Source organism: Pituophis catenifer, unplaced genomic scaffold, assembly GCF_029215685.1.
Source record: "Pituophis catenifer annectens isolate HBS135680 unplaced genomic scaffold, rPitCat1.0.hap2 SCAF_2, whole genome shotgun sequence".
Lineage (NCBI taxonomy): Eukaryota > Metazoa > Chordata > Lepidosauria > Squamata > Colubridae > Pituophis > Pituophis catenifer.
In genome coordinates, this window is record NW_027256882.1 from 27,983,499 (window position 1) to 28,005,395 (window position 21,897).

The 21,897-nt window shown below is 42.4% G+C and overlaps 1 protein-coding gene and 1 pseudogene across 1 annotated transcript in view; one reads left to right on the forward strand and one right to left on the reverse strand.

The window, feature by feature from the left end:
- The window catches only part of LOC139310039 (zinc finger protein 252-like), a 371,392-nt gene that overhangs the window by 235,597 nt on the left and 113,898 nt on the right, over positions 1-21,897 (forward strand). The window lies entirely within an intron of this gene.
- LOC139311984 (zinc finger protein 850-like) lies at positions 4,109-18,772 on the reverse strand (annotated as a pseudogene).

Here is a 21,897-nt window from a genome sequence, read left to right on the forward strand (position 1 = left end):
AATTCGGCCACATTCTTTCTGTCTCTGGAAAGATACCAAAATAAACCATGCATTGCAAAGGAGGGACTGTCAGGCTGTTAGAGCACAGCGCCACGAGGTTGCCTCAAGGGGAGCAGATGGAGCTGAATATCTCTCCCCCCCCTCTCTCTTTCTCGCTTCCCGACTCCAGCAGGAAACAGCAGGCAGCCCTGTATCTCATCTCTCTCATATTTCTCTTTCTACCTCTCTCTTTCTCCCTCTCGTTTGTGTGTGTGTGTGTGTGCGCGCGCCCACGTGTTCCCCCTTGAACCATTTCCCAAAAAAGGGCGAGGGTTGGGTTTGTTTGGGTTTTTTTCGCTGATCTTGTTATTTCTTCTTTGGGTGCCTTTTACCGTATGATTTAAATCAAGAGTCATTTCAGGTTCCTAGATAAATGAAGCTCTTTCGTCCCCCTGCTGTGGTTCCCTGTTGGCTGGCTGCCCCCACTCACTCACCTGTCCTGAGAAGAGAAGGGCGACGGTGGCAGATGGAGACTCACTCTGTATTCCAGAGTGGAAACGAAGAGCCCCTCTACTTGCCTCTTTTTCCAGCCCTTGTTAGGAGATGCGCAAACTTTCTCCACACCTGGACACTGGCTGGCCTGCCCGGCTGCAGCCAATGCTCCGCGTCGTAATGGACTCCAGGAGGAGGAGGAGGGGACCCCGTCTCCTCCATTGTGGAGCACGCTAAGTTTAAGTGCAAAAGCAGTAAACAGCCATGGAGGCGGCGAGAGGAATATGGGGACTTTCTCTGCCCCGAGACACCGGCTGGGGCGCATCTCCCCAGAGGAGCAATTCATCCTAGTGACTAGTCTCTCCAAGGTATCCATGGAGAGATCATGGGTTGCATGCAATTCCTTTGGGGCTCAGCACCACCTGCCTGGGACCCTCTGATCAGCTGATCTGCAGGGAAGAATGTGGGGCAGGGAAGGCAACAGGTGGACTGCACAAAACAGAGGGGCAAAGAATGGCGGCTGGGGATATCCAGGAGAAAAGCTCCTTGATGTGGATGAGTAACGGGAAAGGAACTCTAGAGGAGGATCCCTCCCCAAGAATTCCTCTCTCCAGGGAGGGGCTGTCTCTGTGGATGAGAATTGCAATCCTTTCTCCAATTTGGCTGCTTCCTCCCATGCCTGCTGGGGGTTGCTTTGGGGGGGAGGGAGAGAGGGAGCCAAGGAAAGTGCCCTCCCTGTCAAGCACCAGGGAAATCAGAAGATCCAGACTGTTCAAATGGGTATAAAGATTTATTGCAAGCTTGAGATCTCTGCAAGAATCTGAACAACGATCAAAGCAATTTGTAAGTATGAGACTTCCAGTTGACATTGCGGGGATATCAGACACAGGGAATGAGTCTCCACGTTCCCTGTGCTGAATTCTCCGTTTGTGGCCTCCAAGAGGAGCCAACGCCAGTGAAGCAAAGAAGGGCCCCCTGTGAGGTTGTGAGATAAAAAGAAGAAAAGGGAAAAAATTAGCAAAGATTCTTAATGTGGATTACAAACAAAATGGATACTTTTTCAGGCTGCTGATTGGAATTGTGGATTGTAGAGAGACATCTTCAGGAGAAATAAGATCATTTCAACGCTGAACTTCTGTTTTGGAAAAACCTTGAATCCGGATAGTGATAAAGCCGTGAGAACTTCTGAGGAGGGTTTGTTTGTCTGTAAGGCTTGACTTTGATGATAAAAAAAAAAAAGAACTACAACGCAACTTTAAATTGGAATAATACTAACCGAGAAAGAATAAAATGGCACAGGAATTTATGGAAATGATGAAAATGATGCATCTATCACTGAAAACGGAAGTGAGGGAAATAATTACAATGTTGCATGGAAAACTGAACCTGATGATTCAAAAATTGTGTTAGAACACATTCAAGTTGATAAGAAAATAACGAAGAAGCAAGAAATAGAAATTGAAAATAAAAAGGAAGACAAAGACGAGACTGACTACAAAAAATTAAATGATCATGTGGGTAGTAAAAATAAAAAGGAGAAAGTTAAAGAGTACATTGGGATTAACAATGGAAAAGAACAGAAAGGGTGGAAAGAGACAAAGAGAGAAGAAAGGGTGGAACAGAAAGAATATAAAAAATTTAAAAGATTACAATGGGATTAAGAGTGGGAAAACAAGAAAGAGGGAAAAGGGATGGAAAACTATGGGAAATACAGGGCAAAAAAGAATTGTCCAGGATTTTAAAATACTGTACAAAAAGATTACACCGGGACTAACAGTGCAGAAATAAGAAAAAGGGAAAAGAGATGGAAACCAGGGAAATACAGGGCAAAACAGGAGGGTTCAGGATTTTAAAGCACAAAAAAAAAAAAAAAAAAGAAAGAAACAAAGAAAGAACGAAAGGGGAAGAAAAATAAAAAAATAAAAAAGGGAGAAAGAAATGAAGAGATATATGTTGTATACACTTAGAATTAAAATATGAATTGAAGTAAGATTTGTTAGAAAAAGATGAGATTGTGATATTAAGTAATATAAAATAATGGAAAATTATATGGATATATGAATGAATTGAAATACGTTTTAGAATATGAATAAGTTTAAATAAATGAGATTTTAAATTTCACTGTTGGAACTAACAGCTGGAATATTTTTAAACTTACGGAAAACTCGAACAACTGGAATATCATTAACTGCATATTTGGAATCTAATTAAAAAAGAAAAAAGTTAGTTCAAAGTATGAACTAACTAGGTTGCGGTGAAAATAGAAATGATTAAGATGTTGTTTGAAGAGATACAAATATGTATGTTTGACAAAGTAATTGAAAATTAGAGACAAGATTCAGGAAAAGCAATTTGATTTATTATTATTATATAAAGAGAAAGATTGTTATATAATTAACTGATTTTTATTAAGATGATGGATTGTATCATTTGAAATAAGATTTAAAGAAATGTATAAAACAATTTGGTTTATTATTTTTATAAGAAATGCATGATTGTAATACTACATAATTGATTTTTACTAAGATGCTGGATTCTATTATATTGAAATAATTGATAATTAAAAATAGTGATTATATCAAGGGAATATAAGGAAATATTAGGAATTACATTATGTGGTGAAATTTGAAATTGAAGGGGTTTAAAATAGAGATGAATGGAAAAATTGAATTTGGTTAACAGTAGTGGTTAGGATGAAGGGTAATATTGGTCTAAAGAAAAGAGTTAGAGAGGATAAATACTAAGGCAAAAAGAGAAAATATAAATTGTGTTGAAATGACTAAAAATTGTTTAAATTTGTGAAATGGCCAACACTCAAAAAGAATACATTGTATGTTTGTTTGTCTGTTTGTGTAAAAAATAAAAAAAAAACTGATTAAAAAAAGTTGAATTTTAAAAACAAAATAAGATGCTTTATAAGGAAGAAATGAGTGGAACTTTGAAGGAGATGGCGTTACTTTTTCAAAACAGAAAGGACATCATGGAGAAAGGATTTAAGGAGATTATGGAAAAAATGGAAAATACCATACGAGGGATGATGATTAAAGACCAAGATGCCCAGGAAAGGGAGGAGCCAACAAAAGAAATGGAGGAAATGATTGCACCGAAGAACCAGAGAACAAAAGAAGTTAAGGAGATAACAATGAAAATAACAGTAACAGATGAATTAAATCAGGGGGAAAATATATTAAGAGAGTTGAAAAGAGAATTGGAGATACAGGAAGATACTTTTGAAAGGGAGATAGGGGCCTGGGTAAAAATTTTGGAAACTAGGATTGAACTGCCAAGAAGTAGATGCAGACTGAGATAAAGATCCAAGGGAGGAATATGGGAGGCAAGCAAAAAAAAAGCAGAGCAATTAAAGTACTGAAGCGGGCAAGAGACGATGGATAAATGATTTTTCTTTTTTGTTGTCGTTCTGATTTGCTTTTCTTTTTCTCTCTCTTTTCTTTTGTTTTTTTTAGGTAGGTAACATGACTAGAAGCTAGGTAGGACAGAAAGAAAATGACTTTTAATATAGGGTGACATGATTAAAAGTTAGAATAAGAGATAGAAATAAGAGAAAGGGGAAACAGTATACACTTTTATAAAATAAAAGCAATAAGAGAAAACATGGAATAACTGAACAATGACAGACTGCAACTTAATATGTGTTTATTATTAGAAATATAAAAGTTGGAAAAAAGCAATTTGGAAGTAGATATGAGTCAAAGAAATTCAAGGTGGGCTGGATTTAAACCTCTTGTGCGCATGAAGGGACTCATTACGGATGGCATGTTTGATCCCTGCTGTCACCATGAATTCCAGGCACAATGAAAATGACAGCTGCTTCCACAACATAATCATGCAGCCCAGGGATCCATGTCCTGCCCTCTTTTCCCAAAATAAAGTTCAGTGAGCTCTACCGCTTAATAACTCACACATTCATTGACCAGATTTATCAGGGAGAGAAGGGGGTGGGGGTAGTTAAGCAAAGCAGTCTCCTTTAACGGTGATTGCAACATAACACCCTAATTGTGATTGCAACATAAAACTGTAATAGATAGGCCCCATTACCCTTATATTTCGAGGACTACTTGTATGTAGTTGGGAAATTCTGGCATTCAAAATCTGGAGGACACCAAGGTAAAAGATGGAATCTCCAATCGTGGGAATTCAATAATCAATATAAAAAAATACCACCCAAAAGCCTTCTTGAAGAATTCCACACTTGTGCAAAAGGGAATATCATGGAAGTTCTGCTGAAAACCAGAAACAGGTAATTAGCCTTTATCAAGGCTGTGAGTCCTTTGGTGTCTCATCAGGTTGGAATTATGACTGAAACTTTTCTTACACTCTCGACATTCATACAATTTGTCCTGCAAATGAGTCCTCCGGTGTGTCATTAGGCCGGAATTATGCCACAATCTGGACACTCATACGGTTTGTCCTCTGTGTAAGTTCTCTGGTGTGTCACCAGGTCGGAATTATTACGGAAACATTTCCCACATTCTGAACATTCATATGGTTTTTCTCATGTGGGAATCCTCTGGTGTCTCATCACACTGGAACTACGACTGAAACTTTTCCCACACTCAGTACATTCATATGGCTTGTCTCCTGTGTGTGTCCTCTCGTGTCTTATCACACTGGAAATACGACTGAAACTTTTCCCACATTCTGGACACACATAACGGTTTTTCTCCTGTGTGAGTCCTCTGGTGTGTCACCAAATTGCAATTCTGACTGAAACATTTCCCACATTCTGAACATTCAAAAGGTTTCTCTCCTGTGTGAGTCCTCTGGTGTGTCACCAGGCTGGCATTATTAATGAACCTTTTCCCACATTCTGAACATTCATACTGTGTGAATCCTCTGGTGTATTATCAGACTGGAAATATGACTGAAACTTTTCCCACAGTCTGGGCACTCATATGGTTTCTCTCCTGTGTGAGTCCTCTGGTGTATCACGAGGGTGGAATTCCGGCTGAAACTTTTCCCACATTCTGGACATTCATACGGTTTCTCTCCTGTGTGAATCCTCTGGTGTGTCACCAGGTTGGAATACTGACTGAAACATTTCCCACATTCTGAACATTCATAAGGTTTCTCTCCTGTGTGAGTCCTCTGGTGTATCACGAGGATGGAATTATGACTGAAACTTTTGCCACAATCTAGACACTCATGTGGTTTGTCCTCTGTGTGAGTCGTCTGGTGTGTCACCAGGGTGGAATACTGACTGAAACATTTCCCACATTCTGAACATCCATAAGGTTTCTCTCCTGTGTGAGTCCTCTGGTGTGTCACCAGGCTGGCATTACTAATGAACCTTTTCCCACATTCTGAACATTCATACGGTTTTTCTCCTGTGTGAATCCTCTGGTGTATTATCAGACTGGAAATATGACTGAAACTTTTCCCACAATCTGGACACTCATTTGGTTTCTCTCCTGTGTGAGTCCTCTGGTGTATCACGAGGGTGGAATTCTGGCTGAAAGTTTTCCCACATTCTGGACATTCATACGGTTTCTCTCCTGTGTGAGTCCTCTGGTGTTTCACAAGGCTGGAATTATGACTGAAACTTTTCCCACATTCTGGACATTCATACAGTTTCTCTCCTGTGTGAGTCCTCTGATGTCGCACAAGGTTGGAAGGGTGACTGAAACTTTTCCTACAATCTGGACATTCATACGGTTTCTCTCCTGTATGTGTCCTCTGGTGTATCATGAGGGTGGAATTCTGGCTGAAACATTTCCCACATTCTGGACATTCATACGGTTTCTCTCCTGTGTGAGTCCTCTGGTGTGTCACAAGGCTGGAATTATGACTGAAACTTTTCTTACACTCTGGACATTGATATAATTTGTCCTGGGAATGAGTCTTGTGGTGTGACACCAGGTCAGAATTATTACTGAAACATTTCCCACATTCTGAACATTCATACGGTTTTTCTCCTGTGTGAATCCTCTGGTGTCTTATCAGACTGGAAATATGACTGAAACTTTTCCCACACTCAGTACATTCATATGGTTTGCCTCCTGTGTGTGTCCTCTCGTGTCTTATCACACTGGAAATACGACTGAAACATTTCCCACATTCTGGACAAACATACGGTTTCTCTCCTGTGTGAATCGTCTGGTGTGATACCAGGCTGGAATTACATCTAAAACTTTTCCCACACTCGGGACATTCATACGGTTTCTCTCCTGTGTGAGTTCTCTGGTGTTTCACAAGGCTGGAATTATTACTGAAACTTTTCCCACACTCAGGACATTCATACGGCTTCTCTCCTTTGTGAGTCCTCTGATGTTGCAAAAGACTGGAAGTGTGCCTGAAACTTTTCCCACAATCTGGATACTCATACGGTTTCTCTCCTGTGTGACTCCTCTGGTGTGTCACCAGGTTGGAAGTGTTACTGAAACATTTCCCACATTCTGAACATTCATACGGTTTCTCTCCTGTGTGAGTCCTCTGGTGTTTCACAAGGTTGGAAGTCTGACTGAAACTTTTCCCACAGTCAGGACATGGAAAGGATGTCTCTCCCATATGAGTCTTCTGTTGTATTACCAGGGTGGAATTGTGACTGAAAAGATGCGAAAAAAAGAAAAAAAGTATACATTACAATAAGCAAACAATAAAGAATAACCTCTCACATTAGTTATGATTTATTTGACACATTTGTGTCCAAGTTCAAATATCCATTCAGTCATGAAATTATCTTTTTCACTTTGGTGATTCACAAATTCTTAGCAGTGCAAAAGCTTATCATTAAATATATCTGGAAATGCTGGGGATAGATTGTACAGTTGTAAATATATGCACACAGAGAGAAATACAAATACACACACCTATAACTATGTATGTGGAAAATCCATGTGTTTTTAGCCTGAAAATTATCCCAAAATGGTTGCAGTTGAACCTTCTGAGCTAAATTTAGAGGTGTGGATTTTTACCTTATGAAATGATACCTAAACCCTCTACAAGATTTGATGTAATAATTTTGCCCATTTACTGACTGCAATTGGGACTGGCATCTGTGTCAGTAAGTAGCCCAATCATTAAACATCATGTCATATCACAATGCCAACTTTCTTCTGTTCCTCTGCGTTCATTATGCAAATCTGTCTGGGTTGTTAACGGCAATTTTACATGACTGCGACTACCAACTTCCTGCTGACATCTCCACTGATTTTGCTTGTCAAAAATTAGCCGGGAAGGTCACAAATGAGGACCTTGATTCTGAGATACTGCCACCATTGGGAATCTCAATTGCAATTGCTGCAACTCCTTTTCCTGCACTTTCACAACCACTCTGGTGACATCCCAATTCAAGCAATCCTGACTTACTGAGTGCAGTTGTGACTGGCATCTGTGTCAGTAAGCAGCCCAATGGTTAAGCATGATGTTATATGATAATGCCAACTTATATACCATGCTTGTTGGCTTTACAGAAACGGAATGCCATGAAAGTGAAGGTGGAAAGTCACAGAGAAATTCTGTGCCCTAAACAGACAGAATTTGAAGAAAAACTGAAAATTGGAAAGGGAAGATGGTAATGGAATAACTAGAGGAAGCAGGACTGGGTCGATAGAATATAAACAAAAACTGTCCTAACGGCATTTTATTCCAACAACTGAAGCCACTTTGGAGCTCAACCAACCTGCCTCTTGTGCACACCAGGCTCTCTTCCCCAAAATCCTCTGCAGGCATTTTGGCCAAGACATCCCAGGCCTGTCACTTAACCTGAAATGTTCTTATCTTTCTAAATACAGTGCATTCAGAAAGTATTCAAACCCCCTTTACTTTTGTCAATTTTGTTGACAAAAGCTTCATTCTACAGCTGTTGAACTTCATTTTTCATAGGCAGCAACTTTAAATCCTGCAGCAAAAGGATAATAAAAACATTTGGGGGAGAGAAATAATCTGCAGCAGGAGCAGCCCTCATGTTTCATTCTTGTCCCTTCGCTGCTTCCAGGCCCTGCAGGAACCGAAAAGGCTTCTCCTCCGACCTTCCCTCCACTCACCTCCCAGGAGCCGCTTCCACCCTCCGAGCAGCACAACAGGCTCCGCCAACGCCTCCATCCTCCTCCGTGGGTGAACCGGAAGAGGAACTTCCTCTCTCCTCCTTCTCTCTAGCAATCTAATAATCTATCGTTCCCATTCGTTCGAGCTCGGCCTTTCTCCTTCCGGTGTCATGTGAATACTAGCGATGCCGCTCCTGTACTCTATTCACTGCTTTCTAAGGCGCGAGTGTTGCTTCTTGGTAGAGCGCCATCTAGCGACATAACGTTGAAAATTTGCAAGAGGCTTTTATGGATTCCGTCCTTCCTTCGGTGCCATCAGGTCGTATTCGACTCCCACCGAGCACAGGAATAGCTTTCGTCCATGACAATCTATGCTTTACCTTCTCTTTCAGGTCTCCCAAGAGGACACAGTCATTTTCCCTCTTGCTCCAACTAAACCAGAGGAAAACGTCCTAGGGAGGGGAATGACTATAATATGCAACCAGAAAGTGAACCTCCCTTGGGGGCTTGTGAAGATTGTTCCAGCCAATTTTACATCTGGGGGCTCTAGTCTAGCCCTAGTCTGTCCCTCTCTGGTAGGGATGACCACATTGTCATGCCAACTGAGCCAGGAGCTTTTTTTGCAGGAACTGAACTAAGGAAAGCATCCGTGGGTAAAACACAATGTGCTATCAGGCAGGGACAAAGCACACCTCCCTTGAGGCTCAGTGAAGGCTATTCCTTCCAGTTCTCTTTCTTGGGGATGCAGGATAATGCCCCAAAACTATATTTGTGACTGAGGGAAGCTTGAAGAATGATGCTTTAATACCTTAATTGCCTTAATTAATTAAGGCAATATATCAGAAACAAACAGCGCAAATAATAATTAATGGAGTTTTAACAGGTATTTTTAATATAGAAAAAGGAACAAGGCAAGGTTGTCCCTTGTCTCCATTACTGTTTATTTTGACGCTGGAAATCTTACTGAGTAAAATACGTGGGACAGATACAATAAAGGGAATTAAAATTAGACAGCATGAGTATAAGTTACTAGCATTTGCGGATGACCTGGTTGTTACCTTAGCCCAACCAGCACAATTGATTACAGCCTTGATGGATATAATTAACCCATATGGACAAGTATCTGGTTTTAAAACAAATACAGCTAAAACAAAGATAATAGCTAAAAATATGACTAGAAGCCAAAAAGAAGACATAGAAAGAGTAACAGGATTTGAGATAGTAAAGAAGGTTAAATATTTAAGGGTTTATATCATGACCACAAATATGAAACTATATCAGTATAATTATGAACCGTTGTGGCAAAAAATACAGAATGAGATGGAAAAGTGGAAAAAAATACAGTTGTCTTTGCTGGGAAGGATAGCTGCAGTAAAAATGAATGTATTACCAAGGTTTTTATTTCTTTTTCAAATGATACCTATATTGAAAAAAGATGAAAATTTGAAGGAATGGCAGAAGGGCATAAACAAGTTTGTTTGGGCAGGGAAGAAACCGTGAGTAAATCAAAAGATAATGCAAGACACACGAGAAAGAGGTCTTAAAATGCCCCCTTTAAGATTGTATTACGAAGCCGCTGCCCTCTCAGCAGTTACTGATTGGATAAATTTAACGGAGGAAAGGATATTAAATATTGAAGGATATGGTCTGGTCTACGGCTGGCATGCTTATTTAGTGTATGACAAGAAAGTAGATAAGACTTTTAAAAGTCATATATTAAGGAATGCTTTATTGCGTGTCTGGAAAAAGTATCAATACAAATTAAACGATAAGTTACCAATATGGACAGTACCCAGACACGCGATAGAGAACATAAATGTGGAGCAAAAACAAAATGAGATTACATACAAGGAACTCCTTTGTAAAGAAGGAGGTAGATTACAATTAAAATGTATGGAACAATTAAGAGAAGAAGAAATAATTAGAACTTGGTTTCAGTATGGACAGCTGCAGGCCAGATGGAGAGAAGACCAAAAAATTGGTATTGTGCAACAGGATGAGAATTTGATAAAACAAATAAGAGATAAAAGGCTGGCGGGGTCACCCTGGAAACACAAAGGGCTGGCCTGTGGTGACTTTGCCAGCAAAAACAGAGCTCGGGAGGGACACACAATTGAGGAGTGGTGTTGAGGTGGCCACACACCCCCTGAGGTCAAACACAACCCCGATGTGGCCCTCAATGAAATTAAGTTTGACACCCCTGCTTATAGGAAAAATAAGAGGGAAAAGTGGAATGGCTCATTAAAATAAGCCTTTTGCTTGTTTATTCACAAGAAAGAGACCCCTTCCCTTCCCAATCAGGCACTTTCCAGAAGGAATGGCATGATGAATTAAAACCTATCTGTACTTTTCAGCATTCATGAAAAGGGCTGCAGGAGGCTGTCCAAGCCCAAAACGGGGACTCCAGAGGGCTCTAGGAGGCCATTCTTGACTCAGAAGGTTATAAAAGGGAGGAAAGGTTAAATATTTTACCTTTCAGGCTTGCAGGATTCTGCTACTATAGCCTATGCCAATAATTTATAATTCTAGGTCTAGTTTCTTGATCTGGTCTGTCTCTCATAAGGTGATCAAGTAGATCAAGTAAGTATTAAAAAAAACAAAATCAGAGAAATGTACAGCTCTCTATTTTTATAAGTGTATAAAACAATGTGTGTGGAGCTGTGGTCTCATGTCACGCCCACCATGGCCACACCTAACCCGCACCCAACATGCACCCTCTGAGGTCAAACACAACCCTGATGCGGCCCTCAATGAAATTGAATCTGAAATCCCTGCTCTAGAAGTTGTGGGTGCTCCATCAGTGGAGGTTTTTAAGATGAGATTGGAGAGCCAATTGTCTGGAATGGTATAAGGCAGGAGTGTCAAACTCGATTTCATTGATGGCCGCACCAGGGTTGTGTTTGATCTCAGTGTGGGCGGAGTGGACGTGGCCAGGGTGGGCGTGGTAAGCACGATGTCACTCGTGTCAGGGGCGCCTGTGGTGGCCCAAGCGCTCTGCCAGAGAAAATGGGCTCCTGAGCTCTGTTTTCAGCTACGATGGCCTACAACCCTCTGCCAACAAAAATAGCATTAGGGAGGACCAGCGCGTGGCCCTCACAAGGTCTGTTTTCGTTGGCAGAGGCACCGAGGGCCAGGCCTTTACCTTTTTCGAGGGCAGCCCCATGGGCCAAATCAGGGCCCCCCGTGGGCCGAATCCAACCCCTTGGCCTTGAGTCTGACGCCTCCGCTTTAGAGGCATGTTTTGCATACAATGCTTAAACAATGGGAGAACGTGTGGACAAAAGTTATAAAATTCACATTAAAATGAGATGATAGTGAGATGATAGCAGTGTTCCAATATTTGAGGGGCTACCACAAAGAAAAAGGGGTTCAACCTATTTTCCAAAGCAGCAGAAGGCGAGACAAGAAACAATGGATGGGAACTAATTGAGGAGGAAAGCAACATAGAGCTAAGGAAAAGTTTCCTGACAGTGAGAACAATCAATCAGTGGAATGGCTTCCCTTCAGGAGCTCAGGGTGCTCCATCAATGGAAGCTTTTAAGGAGAGACTGGACAGCCACTTGTCTGAAATGGTACAGGACAGCGGTTTGCAACCTTAAACACTCAAAGAACCATTTGGACCCATTTCCCACAGAAAACACTGGCCATTACAAAACCTGAGTGGGCATGACTAACTCAATATCACTCCCATCCAGTAGACACCCCCCCAGCCACGCCTACCCAGGTTTTGTCTCTCCCAGTGTTTTCTGTGGGATATGGGTCTCTCTCTCTCTCACCTCCTCCCTCCCTCCCTCCCATTTGTTTTTCTCTTTTTCTCCTCTCCCCCCCTTTCTTTCCTTTCCCCCTTCCCTCTCATTTTCTCCCATCATTTTCCCATTTCTCTCTTTCTCCCCTTTTCTCTCTCATTTCTCTCTCCCTCTCTTCCCCTTTTTTCTCATCTGTTTCTTTTTACTCTGGAGCCATGGGCTGCCCACACCCAGCCTACAGGAAAGGCTTTGTTTGCTATATTTTAATTTTTTTTTAATTTAGGTTATTTTCCCTGACGAGGGTCTGTGCCCCCTTCTCCTTGGTTCCATCAGTGTCCAATAGCCTTCATTTTTGATGTTTTGTGAAGGGCTTTCAGGTTTGGCATCTCTCTGGTGTAGTTTCACATTCCGTTTGCAGGCTCTGTCTTTGATCCTGTTTATTCCAGATTGACAACTCTGGTTCCTGTCTCCCCGTCATCCCCCTCCCCTTCTTTGCCCATTTCCACGCCCATTCCTTACTTTCCTAATTGCTTCCCCCCCCCTTGCATTTTATGGCAGGATGCCAGCGAAGCAGAGTATGCTGGAGATGGCAGGCCTGACACGAGAGTTTCAACTTGATTATTCCTCAAGAACCCCCAGGAATTTTCTACTGTTCTGCATTTTTCCCTGGTCAGCAACTCTTGATGGCTAACAATTCTGCCCTTTAACACAAACCAATAGGAGCACTAATGCATGTTTCTCAAGATGCTGGGTTATAATCCAGCCAGTTGGACCATCTGGGTCTCCTGGAGATCTTCAGCATGAGTCTTTCTCTATCCCAGGCAGGAGCTGCTGCCCCAAAATTAGCTAATCTCTCTTTTTGCAATCTATCAGACCAGTAAGGAAAAATTTCTGGCTCTTTGCACTTCTGCAAAATGACAAGATGCCCTGATCAAGTTTTTCTAGAAATGCTTCCTTCTCCCCTATTGATGGCACAGAAGATGAGATTCAGTCACAGCTGCTTGTCCAGCCTAAAATTATCTTCAGAGGTGAGCCTGACAGTTGCTGAAGTCTATTTAACAAGTAGAACTCCACGCTTGGAAAATACTATCTGGCTTGTGGGGGGATGAGCAATTCATCCTAGTGACTAGTCTCTCCAAGGTATCCATGGAAAGATCATGGGTTGCCTGCAATTCCTTTGGGGCTCAGCACCTCCTGCCTGGGACCCTCTGATCAGCTGATCTGCAGGGAAGATCCAGCCCAGCTAAGCAGGGGTGAAATCTAATTTTTTTTGCCACCAGTTCTGTGGGCATGGGTTGCGGGTGTGTGGCCTGGTAGTGGTCATGTGGCTGGGTGGGCGTGGCCATTTTGTTTTTTTACTTTTTAAAGCATTTTTAACTAGTAAAAAATGCTTTAAAAATTAAAAAAAAAAAGTTTCCGATGATCAGCACCTGACCAGCCTGACCCCCTCGCCAAGCCAGATCCAATGCCTCCTAGCCCCAAAGATTGCAAGCCTTTCTACCTCGGCCACCCAGTCTGGGAGTTGTCGGGGTGGGGTGGGGAGAGAGAGAAACAAATTGCTCGGCTACTCTCCCTTTTCACTCAGCCCGAGCTTCCTGTTGTGGATTTTCACGCCTTGCTTCACACGCCCGGGATTATCACCCTTGTCTTCTTCTTCCTCCTCCTCTCCAAGCGGAAAAATGCCAGGAGCGCAAAAAGAAGCGCTTGCTTGCTCCTGCCGTTTTTCCATTTGTAAGGAAGCTTTCGTACCTTGTGAAGGCAAGTCTGGCTTCCTGTGCTAAAAATCTCACCAATACTGCTGTGCGTGCAGCTTGTGTGTGTGTGTGTGTGTGTGTGTGTGTGTGTGTGTATGTCTGGCATGGGCTGCTGCGAAGACCAGAAGCAAACACACACACGCTTTAAAAGACCTTTGAATGAAGGCGGGGGTGGATTGGAGGGGTCATTTCTGCCTCCCTGCCTCCGCACCAACATTCAGTGCAGCACACACACACACACACAGAGGGGGGGCTTTAAAAGACCTTTTCAATGACTTGAGGCTCCTTTAGGATGACCTCCAAAGAAAAGAGGAATGAAGGTGGGGGTGGATTGAAGGGGTGAATTCCCCAACTCTGGTTCAGCCAGCCGGGGATGGGACGGCAGGCACAGGCTGCTGCAAAAGACCAGGAGCAAAAAGACACACACTGCGTGCACAGCACTACTGGTAAGGTTTTTAGCGAGCAGCGCAGGAAGCCAGACTTGCCTTCACAAGGTACGAAAGCTTCCTTACAAATGGAAAAACGCCAGGAGCAAGCAAGTGCTTCTTTTTGCGCTCCTGGGCATTTTTCCACTTGGAGAGGAGGAGGAAGAGGAGGAGGAGGGCGACAATCCCGGGCGTGTGAAGCAAGGCATGAAAATCCACAGCAGGAAGCTCCGGGTGAGTGAAAAGGGAGAGTAGCCGAGCGCTTTGTTTCTCCAGAACCGGTAGAAAAAAATGCTTAAAAAGTAAAAAAAAAAAAAAAAAAGTTCCTACGATCATGCATCGCTCAGAAGTTTTTTTTTTAACTTTTTAAGCATTTTTTTACTACCGGTTCTCTGGAAGTAAAAGCAGGAAGTAATGACGACTAGGCGGGTGTGCGGAGCCTCAGGTTGCCATTGCTACCGGTTCTCTGAACCACTGGCTGTCATCGCTACGTACTCGCCCGAGCTGGTCCAAATTACTGGGAGCATTTCACCCCTATAGCTAAGCCTTACTAACCCACCTGCTCTGAGGGAAGAATGTGGGGCAGGGAAGGCAACAGGAGGACTGCACAAAACAGAGGGGCAAAGAACGGGGGCTGGAAAACCATGGAGGGGGGGATACACAGGAAAAAAGCTCATTGATGAGGATGAGTATCAGGAAAGGAACTCTAGGGGAGGATCCCTCCCCAAGAATTCCTCTCCTCAGGGAGGGGCGGACTCTGTGGATGAGAATTGCAAACCTTTCTCCAATTTGGCTGCTTGCTCCCATGCCTGCTGGGGGTTGCTGTGGGGGGGGGGGGAGAGGAAGCCAAGGAGAGGAGAGAAAGTACCCTCCCTGTCAAATACCAGGGAAATCAGAAGATCCAGACTGTTCAAATGGGTATAAAGATTTCTTGCAAGCTTAAAATCTCTGCAATAATCTGAACAACAATCAAAGCAATTTGGAAGTATGACACTTCCAGTTGATGTTGCAGCGATATCAGACACAGGGAATGGGTCTCCACATTCCCTGGGCTGAGTTCTCCCTATTGTGGCCTCCAAGAGGAGCCAAAGCCGGTGAAGCAAAGAGGAGGGCCCTGTGAGGTTGTGGAATTGCAGCTCTCCTGTCTGACCGGGGGTTCTTTTTCCCTTTCAGCCATAGTAAGAAGAAGAGACATCCTAAAGTTGTCTGCCACAAAGCTGGGACAACCGAGATACAACTAAGACTGGTACTGGAGTGAAGTAGGTGAACAGTGATTGAAACTGGGGGAGAGAATTCCTTTTTGCCTTAAACGTAACCCCAAAGAACAATTTAAAACTATTTGCTCAGAACTACTTATTAAAGGGATGATGAGTAAAAACCAAGATGCCCAGGAAAGGGAGGAGCCAACAGAAGAAATGGAGGAAATGATTGCGCCGAAGAACCAGAGAACAAGAGATGTTGAGGAGATAACAATGAAAATAACAGTAACAGATGAATTAAATCAGGGGGAAAATATATTAAGAGAGTTGAAAAGAGAATTGGAGATACAGGAAGATACTTTTGGAAGGGACATAGGAGCCCGGGTAAAAATTTTGGAAACTAGGCAATGGAAGAGAGTAGAGGTGGGAGAAAAACCTAGATTGAACTATCAAGAAGTAGATGCAGATTGAGATAAAGATCCAAGGGAGGAATATGAGAGGCAAGCAAAAAAATAAAGCAGAGCAATTAAAGTACTGAAGCGGGCAAGAGATGATGGATAGATGAGTTTTCTTTTTGTTGTTGTTCTGTTTTGCTTTTCTTTTTCTCTCTTTTCTTTTGTTTTTTTAGGTAGGTGATATGACTAGAAGCTAGGTAGGACAGAAAGAAAATGTCCTTTAATATAGGGTGACATGATTAAAAGTTAGAATAAGAGATAGAAATAAGAGAAAGGGGAAACAGTGTATACATTTTATATAATAAAATAAAAGCAGTAAGAGAAAACATGGAATAACTGAACAATGACAGACTGCAACTTAATATGTGTTTATTATTAGAAATATAAAAGTTGGTTGAAACTTGGAAAAAAACAATTTGGAAGTAGATATGAATCAAAGAAATTCAAGGTGGGCTGGATTTAAACCTCTTGTGGGCATGAAGGGACACATTACTAATGGCATGTTTGATCCCTGCTGTCACCATGAATTCCAGGCAGAATGAAAATGACGGCTGCTTCCAAGGACTACTTGTATGTAGTTGGGAAATTCTGGCATTCAAAATCTGGAGGACACCAAGGTAGAAGATGGAAACTCCAATCGTGGGAATTCAATAATCAATATAAAAAAACACCATCCAAAAGCCTTCTTGAAGAATTCCACACTTCTGCAAAAGGAAATATCATGAAACTTCTGCTGAAAACCAGAAACAGGTAATTAGCTTTATCAAGGCTGTGAGTCCTTTGGTCTCTCATCAGGTTGGAATTATGACTGAAACTTTTCTCGACATTCATACAATTTATCCTGGAAATGAGTCCTTCGGTGTTTCATTAGGCTGGAATTCTGACTGAAACTTTTCCCACACTCAGGACATTCATACGGTTTTTCTCCTGTGTGAGTCCTCTCGTGTCTTGCCACACTGGAAATATGACTGAAACTTTTCCCACATTCTGGACACACATATGGTTTCTCTCCTGTGTGAGTCCTCTGGTGTGTCACCAGGTTGCAACTCTTACTGAAACATTTCCCACATTCTGGACATTCATACAGTTTCTCTCCTGTGTGAGTCGTCTGATGCATCACCAGGTTGGAATTACTACTGAAACATTTCCCGCATTCTGGACATTCATACGGTTTTTCTCCTGTGTGAATTGTCTGGTGTTTTCTCAGACTGAAAATATGACTGAAACTTTTCCCGCATTCTGGACACACATACGGTTTTTCTCCTGTGTGAGTCCTGTGGTGTGTCACCAGGTTGGAATACCGACTGAAACATTTCCCACATACTAAACATTCATAAGGTTTCTCTCCTGTGTGAGTCCTCTGGTGTTTCACCAGGCTGGCATTATTAATAAACCTTTTCCCACATTCTGAACATTCATACGGTTTCTCTCCTGTGTGAGTCTTCCGGTGTTTCACCAGGCTGGCATTATTAATAAACCTTTTCCCACATTCTGAACATTCATACGGTTTCTCTCCAGTGTGAATCCTCTGATGTGTCACCAGCTCGGAATTATTACTGAAACATTTCCTACATTCTGAACATTCATACGGTTTTTCTCCTGTGTGAATCCTCTGGTGTCTTTTCAGACTAGAAATATGATTGAAACTTTCCCCACATTCTGGACACACATACGGTTTCTCTCCTGTGTGAATCCTCTGGTGTGTCACCAGGTTGGAATTCTTACTGAAACATTTCCCACATTCTGCACACTCATACAGTTTGTCCTCTGTGTGAGTCCTCTGGTGTGTCACAAGATTGGAATTCTGGCTGAAATTTTTCCCACATTCTGGACACACATACGGTTTCTCTCCTGTGTGAGTCCTCTGATGTTGCACAAGGCTGGAAGTGTGCCTGAAACTTTTCCCACAATCTGGACATTCATACGGTTTCTCTCCTGTGTGAGTCCTCTGGTGTGTCACCAGGTTGGATGTGTTACTGAAACATTTCCCACATTCTGAACATTCATACGGTTTCTCTCCTGTGTGAGTCCTCTGGTGTTTCACAAGGTTGGAAGTCTGACTGAAACTTTTCCCACATTCTGGACATTCATACAGTTTCTCTCCTGTGTGAGTCCTCTGGTGTTTCACTAGGCTGGAATTATGACTGAAACTTTTCTTACACTCTCGACATTCATACAATTTGTCCTGGAAATGAATCCTCTGGTGTGTCATTAGGCCGCAATTCTGACTGAAACTTTTCCCACAATCTGGAGGCTCATACGGTTTGTCCTCTGTGTGAGTCCTCTGGTGTGTCATCAGGTCGGAATTATTACGGAAATATTTCCCCCATTCTGAGCAATCATACGGTTTTTCTCATGTGTGAATCCTCTGGTGTCTTATCACACTCGAAATACGACTGAAACTTTTCCCACACTAAGGACACACATATGGTTTCTCTCCTGTGTGAGTTCTCTGGTGTGTCACCCGGGTGGAATTATGACTGAAAAATTTCTCACACTCGACACTCATACGGTTTCTCTCCCGCGTGAATCGTCTGATGTGATATCAGTTTGGAATTACATCTGAAACTTTTCCCACACTCTGGACATTCATATGGTTTCTCCAGGGTATTGAGTCCTTTTGTGTGTCACCAGGTGGGAATTCCTACTGAAACATTTGCCACAGTCAGGACATGGAAAGGGTATCCCTCCCATATGAGTCTTCTGGTGTATTACCAGGGTGGAGTTGTGACTGAAAAGATTTGAAAAAAGAAAAAAGTATACATTACAATAAGCAAACATGCCACAATAAAGAATAATCTCTTACATTAGTTATGATTTATTTGACAGATTTGTGTCCAATTTCAAATATCCATTCAGCATCTGTGTCAGCCCAATCTTTAAGCATGGTGTCATATTTATTTATTTTATTTATTTTATTTTTTAAATTTATATGCCGCCCATCTCTGAAGACTCAGGGCGGCTCACAATACATTTTAAAAAAAACCATTCTAAAAAGATTTAAAAATTAAAAAGCAATTAAAAACTTTAAAACGCATTCACACCATTCATGGCTGGCTCTCGCCAGATCGCAAAGCGAGATCAACCGCCCCAGGCCTGCCAGAAAAGCCAGGTCTTCACCGCTTTTCAGAAGGCCAATAGGGTGGGGATGGTCCGGACCTCAGGAGGTAACTGGTTCCAGAGAGCTGGGGTGGCCACAGAGAAGTCCCTCCCCTGCCAGCCGGATATGACAATGCCAATTTACATACCATGCTTGTTGGTTTTACAGAAAGGGAATGCCATGAAAGTGAAGGTGGAAAGTCACAGAGAAATTCTGTGCCTTAAACAGACAGAATTTGGAGAAAAACTGAAAATTGGAAAGGGAAGATGGTAATGGAATAACCAGAGGAAGCCGGACTGGGTGAACAGAATATACAGATAAACTCTCCAGAGGGCATTTTATTCCAACAACAGAAGCCACTTTGGAGCTCAACCAACCTGCCTCTTGTGCACACCAGTTTCTCTTCCTCAAAATGCTCTGCAGGCATTTTGGCCAAGACATCCCAGGCCTGTCACTTAACCTGAAATGTTCTTATCTTTCTAAATACAGTACATTCAGAAAGTATTCAGACTCCCTTTACTTTTGTCAATTTTGTTGACAAAAGCTTGATTCTACAGCTGTTGAACTTCATTTTTCCCCTCCTTAATCTACATAGAGTACCCCATAATGACCAAGTAAAAATGTCTGTAAATTTAGTAAAAGGAAAAAAACTGAAATATCACATTGGCATAAGTATTCAGATCCTTTGCAACAGCACTTGAAATTTAGCTCAGGTGCCTCCCATTTCCCTTGATTGTGCTGACATGTTTCTATACCTTGATTGAAGTCTACCTGTGGTAAATTAAACTGATTGGACATGATTTGGAAAGGCACATACTCTCCATAGAAGGCCTCTCAGCTGACAATGCACACTGTAGCAGAACAATAGCCATGAGGTCAAAGAAAGTGCCTGCAGAGTTCAGAGACAGGATTATTGCAAGGCACAGATCTGGGGAAGGCTACCATAAAATTTCTGCTGCACCAAAGGTTCCTAAGGGCACAGTGGCCTCCATAATTCTCAAATGGAGAAGAACATTTGGCACAACCAGGACTCTTCCAAGAGCTGGTCGTCCGGTCAAACTGAGCAATTGGGGTAGAAGGGCCTTAGTAAGAGAGGGGACCAAGAACCCAATGGTTACTCTGACTGAGTTTCAGAGATCCTGTGTGGAGATGGGGCAGAGTTGAGTGGAGCAAAGCTGAATGGAGCAAAGTACAGGGATATCCTCAATGAAAACTGACTTGAACCCTATTGAATATTTTTAGGCACCTAAAAATGGCTCTCCATCAATGGTTGCCACCCAACCTGACTGAGCTTGAGAGGACTTGCAAGGAAGAATGGCAGAAAAACCCCAATCCAGGTGTGCATTATTGCCTCATACCCAAAATATTGAGGCTGTAATCTCTGCCAAAGGTGTTTCAACAAAGTACTGAACAAAGGGTCTGAATACTTATGTCAATGTGATATTTCAGGTTGTTTTGTTTTAATAGATTTACAGGCATTTCTAAAATTCTGTTTTCACTTTGTCATTATTGATGTAGATGAGAAAAAATGAATTTCAACAAGTGCAAAATAACAAAGTTGACAGAAGTGAAAGGGGTCTGAATGCTGTCTGAATGCACTGAACGTGGGTTCCTATTGACACAGAAATACACTCCTAAGAATTTATTCATGTGAACAATTATGTGTATTTCAGTCTGCAAAAGGACTCAGGAGGGAATTCGCTCAAATGTTTTAATCTGTTTTTTAAAAGGTGGGGACACTGAGAGATGAAATGGTGAAAAAATCCCTTTTGCCCATGGAGAAAAAGGATAATAAAAACATTTGGGGGAGAGAAAGAATCTGCAGCAGGAGCAGCCCTCATGTTTCATTCTTGTCCCTTCGCTGCTTCCAGGCCCTGCAGGAACCCAAAAGGCTTCTCCTCCGGCCTTCCCTCCACTCACCTCCCAGGAGCCGCTTCCACCCTCCGAGCAGCACAACAGGCTCCGCTGACTCCATCCGCCTCCCGTGGGTGAACCGGAAAAGGAACTTCCTCTCTCCTCTTCCTCCTCTCTAGCAATCTAATACTCTATTGTTCCCATTCGTTCCAGCTCGGCCTCTCTCCCTCCGTTGTAATGTCATTACTAGCGATGCCGCTGCTGTTCTCTTATTCTCTGCTGTTTCTAGAGCGCCATCTAGTGTCATAAGGTTGATAATCACCCTCGTCCTATCTCTACCCTGAAGCGTTTGCAAGAGTCAGCCATCAAGTCTTATTGGACTCCCACCGAGCACAGGAATAGCTTTCGTCCATGACAATCTATGCTTTACCTTCTCTTTCAGGTCTCCCAAGAGGGCAGACTCATTTTCCCTCTTGCTCCAACTAAACCTGTTCACCACCCTGAGTCCCTTCGGGGAGAAGGGCGGGATATAAATTTAATAAATAAATAAATTTAATAAATAAATAAACCAAAGGAAAGTGTCCAAGGAGGGGAATGACTATAATATCCAACCTGAAAGTGCACCTCCCTTGAGGATCCGTGAAGACTATTCCATCCAGCTCTTTCTCTTGGGGTGCAGGATAACTCTCCAAAACTATATTTGCAACGGAGGGAAGCTTGAAGAGTGATGCTTTCCCCTACTTAGCTTCACAAGATTAGGCAGGTGCTGCATCATAAAAGTTGATAAAGGTCTTGTTTGTAGGTGAAGCCTTAAAGACCCTGCTGTTCCGCCAAGCCGGGCTATCAATGTCATGATTTTTAAATTGGGTGTTTTAAATGTTTAGGGTTTT